The 14,663-nt window shown below is 37.6% G+C and overlaps 1 protein-coding gene across 1 annotated transcript in view; it reads left to right on the top strand.

Annotated features, from left to right (window-relative positions):
• Nucleotides 1-10,401: 10,401 nt before the first annotated feature.
• Nucleotides 10,402-14,663, top strand: part of LOC127432862 (protocadherin-16-like) — a 119,287-nt gene continuing 115,025 nt past the window's right edge. Inside the window, exon 1 of the mRNA XM_051684340.1 lies at nt 10,402-10,736. The gene's annotated coding sequence lies outside the window, so the exon portion shown is untranslated. The remainder of the gene's footprint in view (nt 10,737-14,663) is intronic.

The raw sequence follows: 14,663 nt of genomic DNA on the forward strand, positions 1-14,663 counted from the left end.
GTGGAGCTACGGTCCGGCGGCCATCACTCTTTTAAAGTTGTTCTTGACCCAAATCCAGCATCAGATCAAGATAGTGTTGTTTTCCAAAGGCGTTTAGGTATTTTTAACTCATTTTTGATTGTTCACATAATATCTTTCCCCAAATACTAAAATTTGGGTTTTCTGAACAGAACTGAGTGAGTCCATTACGTTGCCATCATGGGATTTTCACTAAAGTTTAATTCTAATATGTCTGTTAGTTAACAACTTGGGCAAGGTCCAGCAATATTAGAGCAATCATAATTTAGACTTTCATGACATCTGGGCGAAATTAGTTGTCATTCCATTAAATGAGTGCAAGCCAAGCACTTATCTGCACTTTCACAAACAGATTTGTAGGCCTGTCAAAAACAGATTCTGATCACTCTGTGTTAATAAAGTCAGTATCTTTACTTTTAAATATCACATGAAATCATAATTGGAGTTTTGAGGCTTTTAGTCAGTGTCTATTAGCTTTGAAGTCATCCACATGCTAATGGTCCACTTAAAGTTGACTAAATTAATTTTATGCATATATACACATAAAAAAATGTATAGTCACTGGCTTCTGAGAAAACAAACCAAACTACTGTGACTCATCTAGAACTACACATTTTTTTCCAATCACATCTCTAGAATGAGAATGCTCCTCCTCCTAAAACCACCTAGCAAGTGTCAAATCATGGTTCATGGCTGTGATGTAACTAAAATCTATTGGCTTAAAAAAATCCTGTTCAAATATGAAATCAAATATGTCCCACCCATATTTTCCTATTTTTATTTAAAATACTATTTATTTTTTTACACGTTCATTAAAATAATTCTTTGGGTCTTTAAAAGCAGTTTTTTAAAGCAGAACCTTAGCCAAGCCAAGTAAGGATTGTAATCCAATAAGAAAAGCAAGTGTCCATGTGCTGGATAGTAAAAGCCTCTAAGTGTCGTCCAACACAAATGCTCTTCATTGTCTTTTAAGTGTTCCTGCCAAACAGATTCTCTCACTGAGCACCACTCACACATCCTTCCTGAAGCTCAGAGGCCAGTCACTACTTTCGGAAAGGGATGAGCTGAATGACTTGGCCTCTTGCTTGAACGTTAAACAAATGATTTCCACCATTCTTGGGGGTCGAGGGACAAGCATCTTCATCAGCGGGGCACTACATTCTCCATAACAATAAACAGGAAGCAGGTGAGAGATGCATTTGCGTACTTTGTAAAGCAGACGAGCCAAAGTGGAAGCAACCTTATCTGACGTCTAGCACTTGACCTTCCCATCTAGCTCTTTTGTGGTTCCTTTGCCATTTGACTTGCCAAAGCAAAGAGGATGGCTTAGGACTTTTCCAGCAATGATTACTTTTTCAATGGACCTTAAAATCTCATTTATATGCCATAATGACAAGAATTGTCCCATAAAAGGGAGGAAATAAAGGCTACTTGGATATGACCCATGCGTGTGACCTTGCAGGATCTTGTTGAGTCTGGATTGGTTCTTCTTTCTGAGTTCTGTTGCACTCTTGGACTGATAAGAAGCGATTAAGCCAGATAAGAGGCCAGCAACACAATGCTGGAAGGGTGAACTTTTTTAGAAATTCTCCAGCATGGAGTATGATGCCAAAAATTGCATTCCGTCTTTGTGTGTTCAGGAAAAACACATACACTTCCATCTCTTTGCTCACATACAATCACAGATTCATAATCATGGAACGCCATCATATATAGACCTTCAGTTCCTTTCACACACAAACAGTGCACACACATACAAAATAATCCAAATCTAAAACTGTAATGCTTGTTCTGGGCTAATGTTGAGTGACTATGCACAATGCAGAGGAAAAGGCCAGTGTTGTCCAGAGTTTCTGTCTTTCCCACGATGCATTTCACAGTCAGGGCACTGCAGGGAAGGAAGCTGATGGAGAGCTTTGACGCCTTAGCAGGGACAGCCATGTTGCACAGTGCTGTACATAAAATAACTCATAGGAAGTTCTCAGGATTTTGCTCTTCCTGTTTTTATAAGAGTCTTTTTGAAGGACAATACAGGGCTGTACAGTGATTTCAGTGATTGTTACTTTGAGAGGCTCCACAAATTTACTTGTTTTTCCAATATTATTCTATTTTCTGAGACTAAGTACTAAAACTATAAAATGTTAATAATAGCATAAACTCATAAAATCTAAGCTTTAAGGTGAAGTTTTGACATTTTTTTCCCATGCTAAAATATGGTCTCCAATTCAGCTGTATATCCAAAGACAACTATAAGTAATCTATTTTTTTGGAAGATTTCCCCCAGAAATGTGCAAACCTAGCTATGCTTTTATTCAAATTACAAATTTAAATTATGCAGGGAAATCAGAATAACACAAAAACAACTTGCAAATAAAGCAGTGTTTCCATACCATGTGTTCAAGAGAACAAAATCATCACTTTCAGGGAAATCGGCACAAAATAAATAGAAACGGAGGTTGCAGCCACTGGTGAAGCCGTGACACTTTGACAATTTTTAATGTAATAAATCAGTTGCAGTTTACAGCGTGCAGACAAAATACTCTCATGAGCCTCATGTTTGCTTAAGGTTACCAACTTTTCACCACACGAATACGCGACACTTGAGCATATTGATGGTGGTTCCCCTCAAGTGTTCCGGCATCCGACTAGGGTGGCTTGCCATGATATTGATGATACTCTCATGGCTTGTTGAGTCAAAGTAACATGATGTTTTGATCACACATCTATATTCCTATATAATATATATGTATATAATATGTATATAATATAATGCCTATGTGTCTCATTTGTAAGTCGCTTTGGATAAAAGCATCTGCTAAATGACTATGTAAATGTAAAAATCTAAATTCTGTAGGAATGTATTGGGTAAATGTGTTTCCATCGTATTTAATGTGCATGTGTTCTTATCGAATAAACAAATCAACACACCTCAAGCAAGAGTATTCATTTTTATGTGCATTTTGGAGATTTTATTCACATCTTGGTGTTTCCATCCAGCATTTTTATGCAATACCCCATCATTTGCATAAACATGGATAGAAACCAAGCTGCTGATTCTGTGGTGCTAGAGGTCGACTGAGATTGGATTCTGCCGATACTGATAAGTAAGGTGCTAGAAGAAAGCGTATAACAGATTAACCGACCAAGAGTTCTTATCGATATATGAATGTATTAAAAAATTCTTAGTTCTTAGTCTTTCGTGTGACAGGGTGGCAGTGACATAAGAGGCTACAAGAGTCTAAATTGAATGAAATCCCAGATGCAGATTATTGTACTACCAAAATACCAATAATAACTTGTCCCAGCAAGTCCCATATTTTGGTGGAAATGGAATACCCCCCTGGTCTGACAGCGTAACATCCCGTATCCTGTTAAAGCACACAAAATGCTCACACGTGCCCATCTTTGTGTGGTGGAAAGTTGGAAACCCAATTTACATTATTTCACAAAATAAACACCACCCAACACCATAGGTCCAAAAGCAACTATCGGGACCGATTAATCGGCAAAAACAATAAATTGTTAGACCACTTTGTGGGGCTATCAAAACATTGCTCTGCTTGATCATCCTGACCAGCTCAAAACAGCAATGTTGGCTTAATCAGTGGCATGAGTTTGGGGCACAACAGTCAGTGTTTTGACTGACCAATTCCAGATGAGGGGAGTGTTTGAGAAACCTGTTGGAAAACGATTATTATTATTATTATTATTATTATTATTATTATTATTATTATTATTTTTGCTGTAATAATAAAACAAAGTAGTTTTGCTGAAGTTAAACTTTAGCCTCATGTGGTAAATCTCACACCCACTTTCTACACCCTTAAAACCTCAACCCAAAGACACTATTAAATATGAGTGGATAATCACAACCATACAGCAGTTAACTACTAATCCATCAATACTTTTGCGCAGGATTGAGGAATGGATACGAATTAAATCCAAAGTAAATTTTCTTATTCCAAATAGTGAACAGCACAAATGTATCTTGGACCAACAGGATCTCCCCTCAGTTTCTTCAAGAGCTCTGTTATTTGAAAGTTGCTTAAGCAGGTGCTTAATAAAATATGTCAGTATCTACACAATGGAACAACTGTGCAAGAGTCTGAACATTAATGTCCCCTTAATGAAAGAACAAGTCTGTCAAGGTAAATTTGATTGTCTGTTGTGATGTAGTATGACTGGATTTAGAGATGAACCACTTGTTTGAAGCATGTGCTGCTTCTTCTTTTTGTGCTTTCTTTATAGTCTATGTAATCTTTGGCCACATCCAGACTAATCAATACAATTTTTATAATTGGCTTGGTTATAATTAATACAATTGACAATTGTGTGGACATGGTCTTATAAAGGGCTCTATAATGAACTATTAGGGATTCCAAATATGGAGTGGATGATAGAACTCCTCATTTGAGTTCTATATAGAACCTGGTATTATCTAAGGCCACATCCACACAAATCCTTTTTAATTTGGAAACATTTTCAGTTTCCTAATGTTAACATTTTACAAAGTATGTGATAGAAAGTGTTTTCAATCTCTATTTTTGGTAACACAGATATAGTGTGAATGAGAGGTGTAAACTTCTGAAAATAGATTATTGTGGACATGGCCTCAGTCTCTTTCACCTTAGCTCCCTCTCCTACATTTATAACAGATAACAGAAACAACAACAACAACAACAACAAAAAAGAGCTACTCCAATTTGACTGTTTGCCTGTGTGTGTGTGTGTGTGTGTGTGTGTGTGTGTGTGTGTGTGTGTGTGAGCGTGCGCGTGCGTGTGCATGTGCATGTGCAGGTTTCACTATATTTGTGAGTGCCAAATATTTGAAAATGTCCTCACTTGAAAACACACTAGTGGGGGTTAGGTTTAGGGTTAGGGGATAGAAAATATCATTAGCCTGCTATGAAGTCAATGGAAGTCTATGAGATGTCCTCACTTATATAGTGAAACAAACCTGTGTGTGTGTGCGTGCATGTCTGTGTGTGTGTGTGTGTGTGTGTGTGTGCAGGTTTCACTATATTTGTGAGTGCCACATTTTTTAAAATGTCCTCACTTACAGTATATAGTGAAACTGGTAGAAAACCCACTAGTGAGAACATTTTAGGTGGTCCTCACTAGTAAAAAAAAAAAAAAAAAAAAGGCTGATAAATCGGCCAAATCATGTTTAGCTTTAAATGTACTGATGTGCACAGGTTTCTGTGAGGGTTAGGTTTAGGGTTAGGGGATAGAAAATATAATTAGCCTGCTATGAGATCAATGGAAGTCTATGAGATGTTCTCACTTATAAAGTGAAACAAACCTGTGTGTGTGTGTGTGTGTGTGTGTGTGTGCGTGTGTGTGTGTGTGTGTGTGTGCGCGTGCATGTGTGCGTGCGTGTGTATGTGTGTGTGTGTGTGTGAGTGTGTGTGTGTGCTCATTTGAATTCATATAGAAATACACCCAGATTTGCACAAAAGCTAGAAAGTCGTCACTGAAACTCAGTCATTTTTCACTGAGATCATTTTTAACACTAATGATGCTATTTGAAATAAATATTTGTTGATTTGATGTAAAGTGAAAAACTGTCAGAGACAATTGATAAAACTTGTCAAAAACTGGTGAAGCTGGTGGAATTCCAAAGTTTCTTAAATACTCTAAATGTGCACAGTTAATCCATTAATACATTAAGAGATGTAAATGGTTTCAATGTGTGTAGTGAGATTACAGAAGAAACCATGAGTCTGTTATGTTATGCCACACAAAATATTTACTTTAATTTTATACATAGCACACCCATATGTGCTTATTGAGCGATTACGTCTCTTCCCTGCCAGTGTCTTCTGTAAAGCACATTATTTCAACTGCAAAGGCTGCTATGACATCAAAAAGACATAATCTCCCTTCTAGATATTGTGGATGGTGACCTCTTCCCTTCAGTTTTATGAAAGGAAGTGTGAACTAGAATTGGACCAGACTTTTGGCTAGAGAGGTAATGTTCAACTGACTGACAGACAGCAGAATAAGACTAAAAATTATTCATAGTCAAGCTCAGGAGTTTTTAAATGGATATTTCCTTAAAAAACATACTGTTGCTGGAACTTAAAAAAGATGTTCTTTTGTAAAATGTATAAATATGCACAATTCAATGAATGATATTTATGTAGCATTAATATCCAATCAGTACAAGTCTCACAAAACTGCTGTGACAGACATTAAAAATGACTCTCTCCAAGCCAGTGAAAAGTCTGTTAGGAAAGCCAAACTCACTCTCTGTGAATGGTTTTGGCAAAGTAGACAGGAACCCTTATTAATACTAAATGAGCCAGAACCAAATGACCTCACAATAATTGAACTCACCACAGCCAGTACATTCAGGTCATGGATTAAGATGGCTCGAGCAGGATCCTTTCATTAAGAGTGAATCAAAGTTGTAGGCACTACCTGTGTCCCAGAACTTCAAAAGCAACATACAACTCCACAAGGGTAGGTTTAACTCAGTAAGAGGGATTTTGAATATAGTTTGTGTGTGGGTTAGTAGATATGTGAATATACTGTGCATGAGCCTCAATGATTAAATACAATTTATCTTCACATAAAATCAGAAATTGCGAAGCTGATATCTGAGTGATATGAACAGAAGCCAAGGTTGTCCTCCACCTCTAGAGCTTCTCAGGGTATATATCCAAAATCTTGTGGGGAGCCTGTCCCCAAACGCTCACACAAGTGAAACGCAACATTACCATCTGCTAACACTTAGGAGCGTGTCTCGTGATCTGTGGTAAAGTCTTTAAAAAAGAATGGCGCTGCAAATAAATGTGCATATACACAGGGAAGATTACTTAATTCCGATTTCACCTCAAGGTTTATGGAGGACATAAATGTTGATGTTCAATATAGAAAGTCTTATCATCTGATCATGGCTACATTTCTCTTCTAGTGCTTTTAGATCTTAGTGCTGCCTTCGACACCATAGATCACAACATTTTCTTGAATAGGCTGGAGAAATATGTTGGCATTAGTGGACTTGCATTAGCATGGTTCAGGTCCTATTTATCAGACTGCTACCACTTTGTATGTGTAAACAAGGAATTGTCAAATCAAGCAAAAGTTAATTATAGAGTGCCACAGGGATCAGTATTAGGGGCTCTGCTTTTCTCCTTATATATGCTTCCCCTGGGAGATATTATCAAGGATCATGGAATAAGTTTCCACTGTTATGCCGATGATACCCAACATTATATTTCTTCTAAACCCAATGAAATTTCACAATTCTTCAAATTAGCATGAGTGTATCAATGAAATCAAAGATTGGATGGCCAGAAATTTCCTTCTACTCAATTCTGACAAAACAGTGGTACTAATTATTGGACCCAAAACCTCTAAAAATAAGCCGCTAAAATATAATTTGACTCGATGGATGTACTGTTACATCATCTTCTACAGCGAAGAACTTAGGTGTTATATTTGATACCAATCTGTCCTTTGAAAATCAAATTTCCAATGTTTGTAGAACAACATTCTTCCACCTTAGAAATATTGCTAAGTTACGACACATGCTCTCTGTTGCTGATGCCGAAAAACGAATTAATGCGTTCATGACCTCAAGACTAGATTATTGTAATGCATTACTGGGAGGATGTCCAGCAAGTTCAATAAATAAACTTTAATTGGTTCAAAATGCATCAACCAGAGTGCTGACTAGAACCAAGAAATATGACCATATTAGCACAATTTTATCATTGTTACATTGGCTACCTGTTAAATTTTGTATTCATTTTAAAATTCTGTTAACTACATACAAAGCTTTGAATGTTCTAGCTCCACAGTACTTAAGTGACCTTCTACCATGCCATATTCCATCACGTTCAATACGATCACAAATTTCTGTCTTGTTAATAGTTCCTAGAAGATCAAAATCCACAAAAGGAGATAAATCCTTTTTCTATTTGGCTCAAAAACTATGGAATACTCTCCCTAACCCTGTTCGGGATGCAGACACACTCACTCAATTTAAGTCTAGACTAAATACTCATCTATTTAGCCAGACATACACCTAATTTATACTTCAACTCACAATTAGGCTGCTTTAGTTAGGTCAGCCGGAACCAGAAACATTTTTCATAATCTATAACTCTGCAATAAATTGAATGGCATCTATGCTTATATTATTGTATTTGCTTCCCTGTCTCAACCTCGGAATTCATATCCCGAGGTTACCAGAGCTGGCCAGATCCAGTTCCGTACCTGCTTGGAGTCGGACTCCACTGCTACGTATTGCTGAGTGATGACAACAAACTACAGCAGGTGCTAGCCAGACATCACTTCAGTCTTTTACGATAGACTTCAGAGGATGAACTGATGCCAACTCCAATTGTAAGACATCGGATACTTCATATGCCACTGCCTGAACCTTGGACTTAGGATAGACCTCACCAAACCTCAACGAAATGACCTGTCGGTTGAACTGCAATGCACCTCACTGATCTCTGCCTGCATCACCTTTGTTTATTGATGGACTTCACTCTTGAAATGGAATACATAGAATACATCAGTTAATTGCCAACAAGACCCTTCATCAGCCAACTAACAAAGAACAATGCATCTATGTGAACTTCTACAGTTAATCCAGGATGAACTTCAGAAACATTAGTTATTAAACTCACAGTTCTTACAAATCTTTGTTTAAACACTGGCCCTTAACGCTTACTTAGTTTACTAATTTTAAACCATGACTTGCACTGCACACAAATAACTAATATTTGCATTATATTCATGCTTCATTTCAAAAGCATCATTTTCAAATGTATGGAGAGCGTTTTCTAAACGCCTTGTTTTCTGTGGAGGGAAGCGCCTTTTCAGTGTGTTTGAGAGGTGAAAACAAAGAGAAGTCTATGCGTTTTCAAACAAAAATGGATTAGTATGGGTAACAAATTGTAGCATTTACATTTTAGGGTTTAAAGAAATGTTGCTGGTTCAATACAAGTTATGCTTAACTGATAGCATTTGTGGCATAATGTTGATGATGACAAATACAATTTGTACTCATCCTTTGTTCATTTAAAACAAAAAACAACACAAAAAAAACGCAGTTACAATGAGGCACTAACGGAAATGGAAGTGAATGGGGCCAGTCCATAAACATTTAAATACACAGTTTCAAAAGTATAGGTACAAGACGTAATCATTATAGGTGTTAACATAATTTCAGTGAGATAAAATCACACTAATCGTATCTGTGTAAGTTATATCCAGTATTACAACTTTGCTGTCAAGACAACGTAATGCTGGTTAACCCTGTTCATTCCGCACTGTAATCTGTTAAACACTGTAATGCAAGTAAATCCCTGAATTGTCCACATTATGTATAATGTTTACATCTTGTGGCTATACTTTTGAAACAGTGTGTATTTTAACATTTATGGAATGGCCCCATTAATTCAATTATAAGTACCTTACTGTGACCGTGATTTTTGCCTTTATTAAATAAACAAGGGACGAGTCTTTTTTTGTGCTAATCAGTATTATATCACAAATGCTGTTTATTGAGTTTAACTTGTATTGAACCTAGAACATCCCACTTAATGCTTGATGCAGGTGGAGGGGGTCGACCTGAAAACCAGTATGATAAATGACCTTGCTGTCACACACTTATTCTCCTGGTGCTGCTGTACGTTTAGACTCCATCGGTCTGCAGGGTACACCCACACTCCCAATACAAAAAATGTCCTGCAAGCAGTAGTGTAGTCTAGGGCATACGCAGGCATACACTGTATGCCCACCTATCATTCTTATGATTTTGCGTATGCCCACCTAAAATAAATGATGATACGTAGCCAACTATCATTGACATACTATGAAAAAGAATCCTTAAAAACTTTAAATTGAAATGCATGCTGGTGCATTTAAAAATATAAGCCTTAGTAATTACACTGTGCAATTAAGGTATGCATGAAAAGTTTATTATAGACTTTTTTATTATAGTCTATCTATTTATTATAGATATGATTTACATATATAAAATATGAAAATGAAATTTGGAATAATTATTATATCTACTATATGACTGCTTATATAAGTGCATAAAAATGATATGATACAGCATCAACCTAAACAACTGAAAAAAAGGTCTTGAATCTGGTTCTTTGTCTTCAAACCACTTCTCCAAGGTGGAGCATGGTGGCACTACAGTCTACAGGAATAAATCCAGTCTTTTTCTCCGTCCTCCCTTTTTCTCTGCTCCCCCTTTTGTACCGCTCCCCACGTATTGAATATATTAGCAACCCAAATTAGGAGAGGCCGGGCCTTATCTGGGGGGGTCGGATTTCACTGGCAGAAGTGGTGTGTCCACAGAGCGCCCGGTCCATGCAGAATTGGATGCTGGGGTGTCCGTTATACGGAGGTGCGCTTTTACTAGTACGGCACAGAGGAGATCGTGAGATACAGATCCCGTTTATTGAATGGAATAGTGAATTGCGGACCTGCTCACACCTGACGCGTAACAGCCGAGGGGTAGGCTATTATTTGCCGGTGAAAGCAAGAGGTCTGCAACCAGAGGGGAGTGACAATTTAATCTCTTTCCTATGGATTTAATGCTGATGTATTTATCTTAAACCCGTTTCTTCCCTCTGGATCCGCTTTGTGGCTGGGAACCGGCTGGATAGCATACATCTGCATACAAATTGGATTGGAGTGAAACAACGGATGCTCAGACAGCGGCGGAGATCATTCAGATGAATGTAAGAATCGGTGTCGTTATGAAGATCGTATCATTTACAATGCCTCAAGACAGTCTACTTAACAGATTTTCTGACATGTTAAGCGTTTGCTCAAGGGAACATTTGGGGTGCTACGCGTTTCGGCGACATGTGGGTTATTGATCGGCTATTCATTTTACTCCCATTCATATAGCCCATCTCCGCGAAAACCAAGCGCGTCTTTGTGTGTTCAAAGAGTAGGCTATATGGGCAGCTGCATTCATTTCCTTGGTGACTTTGTTCGTCCGCATTTCATATGAGTTTGGTAAAAGCAGCATGTGGTTAGCTATTGATCCGTTAACGTTTAGCCAAGTGGGAAAAGCAATGTCCAAAATAGATACATTTTTTTTTTTTTTTTTTTTTTTTTAAATCATGAAACTATTTATAAGATATGCTTAATCGCTTTTAGAATCCCAGCACGTTCCCATAAAGTTAGAGTATGGTTCCCATGATTTACTTTGGGGAAAAAGATCCTAACGTGTTGGAACGTTCTTTTTATGTTAGATTTTTTTTATAACCATAAACTAATATTCCCAGAACGTTCCATGAAGGTTTTTGTGTGAAAACCTAATAAGAGATATACAGAACGTTAGCCAATGGTTATTTTTAGGTTTTATTTGTATAATCAATAAACTATGACATTTAGGATGGATTTAAGAAGCCCAAATACCAAATCAGTAAAATTGACTGTTGTGGGGGGCCTGGGTAGCTCAGCAAGTAAAGATGCTGATTACCGCACCTGGAGTTGCAAGTTCAAATCCAGAGCATGCTGAGTGGCTCCAGTCAGGCTTCCTAAGCAACCAATTGGCCCGGTTGCTAGGGTGGGTAGAGTCACATGGGGTAACCTCCTCGTGGTCACTATAATGTGGTTCTCGCTCTCGGTGGGGCGCGTGGTGTGTTGTGCATGGATGCTGCGGAGAATAGCGTGAAGCCTTCACACGCACTAGGTCTCCACGGTAACACGCTCAACAAGCCACGTGATAAGATGCACGGATTGACTGTCTCAGATGTGGAGGCAACTGAGATTCGTCAGTTACAGAGACTACGCCATCACGAGGACCTAGAGCGCATTGGGAATTGGGCATTCCAAATTGGGGAGAAAAAGGGAGAACCCCCCCCCCCCCCAAAAAAAAACATTACTTTTGTAATGTCGAAATGTTCCCAGCGATGTTTCAAATAAATCAAGTTATTATCAAATTAATTGTGTTTTTATGTATTTATTTATTTATACCTAAACTTTAACTTTAACAGGGAATAATTCGAGGAAATTTTCTTGCACCTCATCTAGGCTACACTGCAATCAAGCGACGCGAACTTCCACTATAGTCATATTGCTACTATTGGAGCCCACAACTCTGTTCAAGCGCAGAGTTGCATCAAAAACAACGCGCTCACGTGCACTGTAAACATACCCTATATAATAGAAGTTTAGAGGATTGTCCCTCTATTCCTCGCATGTGAACACTACCATCCTCATTAAATGGACAAGCGAAGGTCGGTTACTTCTTGAGCAATGAGGCGTGCACTCTCCTGAAAACTGACTCATTTTTTAACAAGAGACATATGTTTGAGTTTTTGTGCCATTTTTTGCTCTCTTTCATCGGCGACTGTGACTACCGGACTAGTATAGAGTATGTGCCTGCACGTGCAACGTAAAGCTGCATGCACCTCATTGCATAATGGGTGCCAATTATTTAAGTCTCTCATTCAATCTGCACAGGCTGTAATTAAGCATCACGAACTTGCAGTCAAAAGAGAAGAGGCATGTGTCACAGAGTGGCAATGACATGTGTCACAGAGTGGCAATGACAAACGTGGCAATCTGGGGTTGTATGCACCCCACAAGTAGAGGATGCTGTGTGAGTGCAGATGTGTATTTATGACATTTTCACACCCTAAACACGTGTGACTGCATTGCTACATCTGGATAACAAACTCTGGGGTCATGGTCCCCAGGACTTTAACAAGAACCTACCAATTGGGGGCTTGATTTAATTAGACAAAGCTAAGAGGATAGGGCGTGTGTTTACGTAGGAGGGGGATTTGAAACCACATTGCTTGATGATCATTACTGAGCAAGACTCCGTATCAGCATCATTTTGTTGAAGGATTTCTATTGAATGTATATTGGATGAATATTCATCACATAGACATTTCCTTTTCCACCCTTTTTTTTTGCAGACATTGAGACTAAAACTTTGAGATTAGATTTGAGGTTGTTCAGCAGTCTGAACTCTTTGTTGGTCTTGGGGAAACCAAGTTTAATCTGTTTCCTGCAAACACCGCAGTCGGAAGTAAAGAAATAGGCCCGCTTGCTGAGTGATTTCCCTGTCTAGATATGATGTGAGATCTCAGGCATGTATATCAATTTCTCTTTCCTTTTGCTTTTAATTGAAGCATTATAATCATCTCAGGATTGTTATTCAGAGGAAACAGATTGTGAGTGATTTCGTGCACTTGCAAAATCGAACATAAAACACAGATTTAATTTCTGATGTTATGCCTGGATGTAGCAGAGACTGACTTTCTCCTCCCTTCTTAGAATGGGTGACAGATGATATATAAGCAAAACATTTTTCTTTCTTATTTTGTTAATTTGCTATTCCAAATGACCTTATATTCCAAGAGTAAGGTAACAAAAATTGTGTTTAAAAATACTTTGTGTCTGCAACACATTTTGTTCTAATTAGTTTACTTAACCATCTCTATTGTTAGATTTTGGAACCAGCTTCCTGGCACTCTGACCAGAGACAAGCTAAGCTATTATATCTAAGTGCTTCAGATTGCTGTTCTGGAGACCTTAGGTTTCTTTTTTCCATCCATAAAGTGTGTTCCTACTATGGGTGGGATGATATCAACTTAGTCTCATAGAACGAACACTATTATAACTACATTTTTGCAAACAGACTTTTATGTGCCACGTTCCACGTTTCGTCGCAGTTTCCTGATTAAATTAACACTAGAGGCGCTACAACACCTGTGCATTTTATTCACTTTCACCAAAATCACGACCACAGTGGCTGAATATGACTTTATAAACACTTATTTTTCACACTATTACTCACACACTGCTATGTTATGAAATCAAAACACTTTTTCTCTAACGCATCATCTAAAAAACTACACATTTTAACACTTGTCATACAGACTCGTCTATATTTACATACTTATTCCAATGTGATATATATATATATATAGATAGATAGATAGATAGATAGATACAGTATAGTATGTGGATTTTGTTAATTAAAAATTCTACATTCTATCAATGAATATTATTTCATGTAATTGCATATATAATAATGATATGAGCTGTCACTGTTTAAAATAATATGTACAATTTACAAGTAATTGCATTAAGTTTACAGTACATTAATTTCTAAAACAAGCAGTTAAATGGTACTGTCTCTTTAATTGGTGGCAGTTCAACAAGGGCTAGACCAGCATCTTGTGTTTCGGTTTAGCGCACATTAAAGAGACACTAGTTACTTTTTGATCAGCTGACTGTAAAGAACAGAAAGGATATTAAAAGGCACATTATTTAATAAAAGTGGAGTGCATGGATCTCATCATTGACGGACACACATTAAAATAAATGTTCCATTATTTCAAGCTTTTTTAAGCACTTTTCAACAAAACAAGACATTTTTCCAGGTGTTCCAGTACTTACATTTCTGGACCATATGCAAACCCTGTAAATATTGTAGAAAAAAGTGTGAGAGAGAGATTTTGTTGTGTGATGTGTTATTTCATTTATGATCACATGGACAGAAAAGAATGTTCAAAATATAGAATTTTGGCTTGATATGGTTCGTCATTTATTTAGGTTCACAATATTTCGAAATTCGATATATTGTCCCATCCCTAGTTCCTAATAAGAGTCATTAGACCAGGTGGTGTTCTATTCCT

This window comes from Myxocyprinus asiaticus, chromosome 42 (genome assembly GCF_019703515.2).
Source record: "Myxocyprinus asiaticus isolate MX2 ecotype Aquarium Trade chromosome 42, UBuf_Myxa_2, whole genome shotgun sequence".
In the NCBI taxonomy this organism is placed as follows: Eukaryota; Metazoa; Chordata; class Actinopteri; order Cypriniformes; family Catostomidae; genus Myxocyprinus; species Myxocyprinus asiaticus.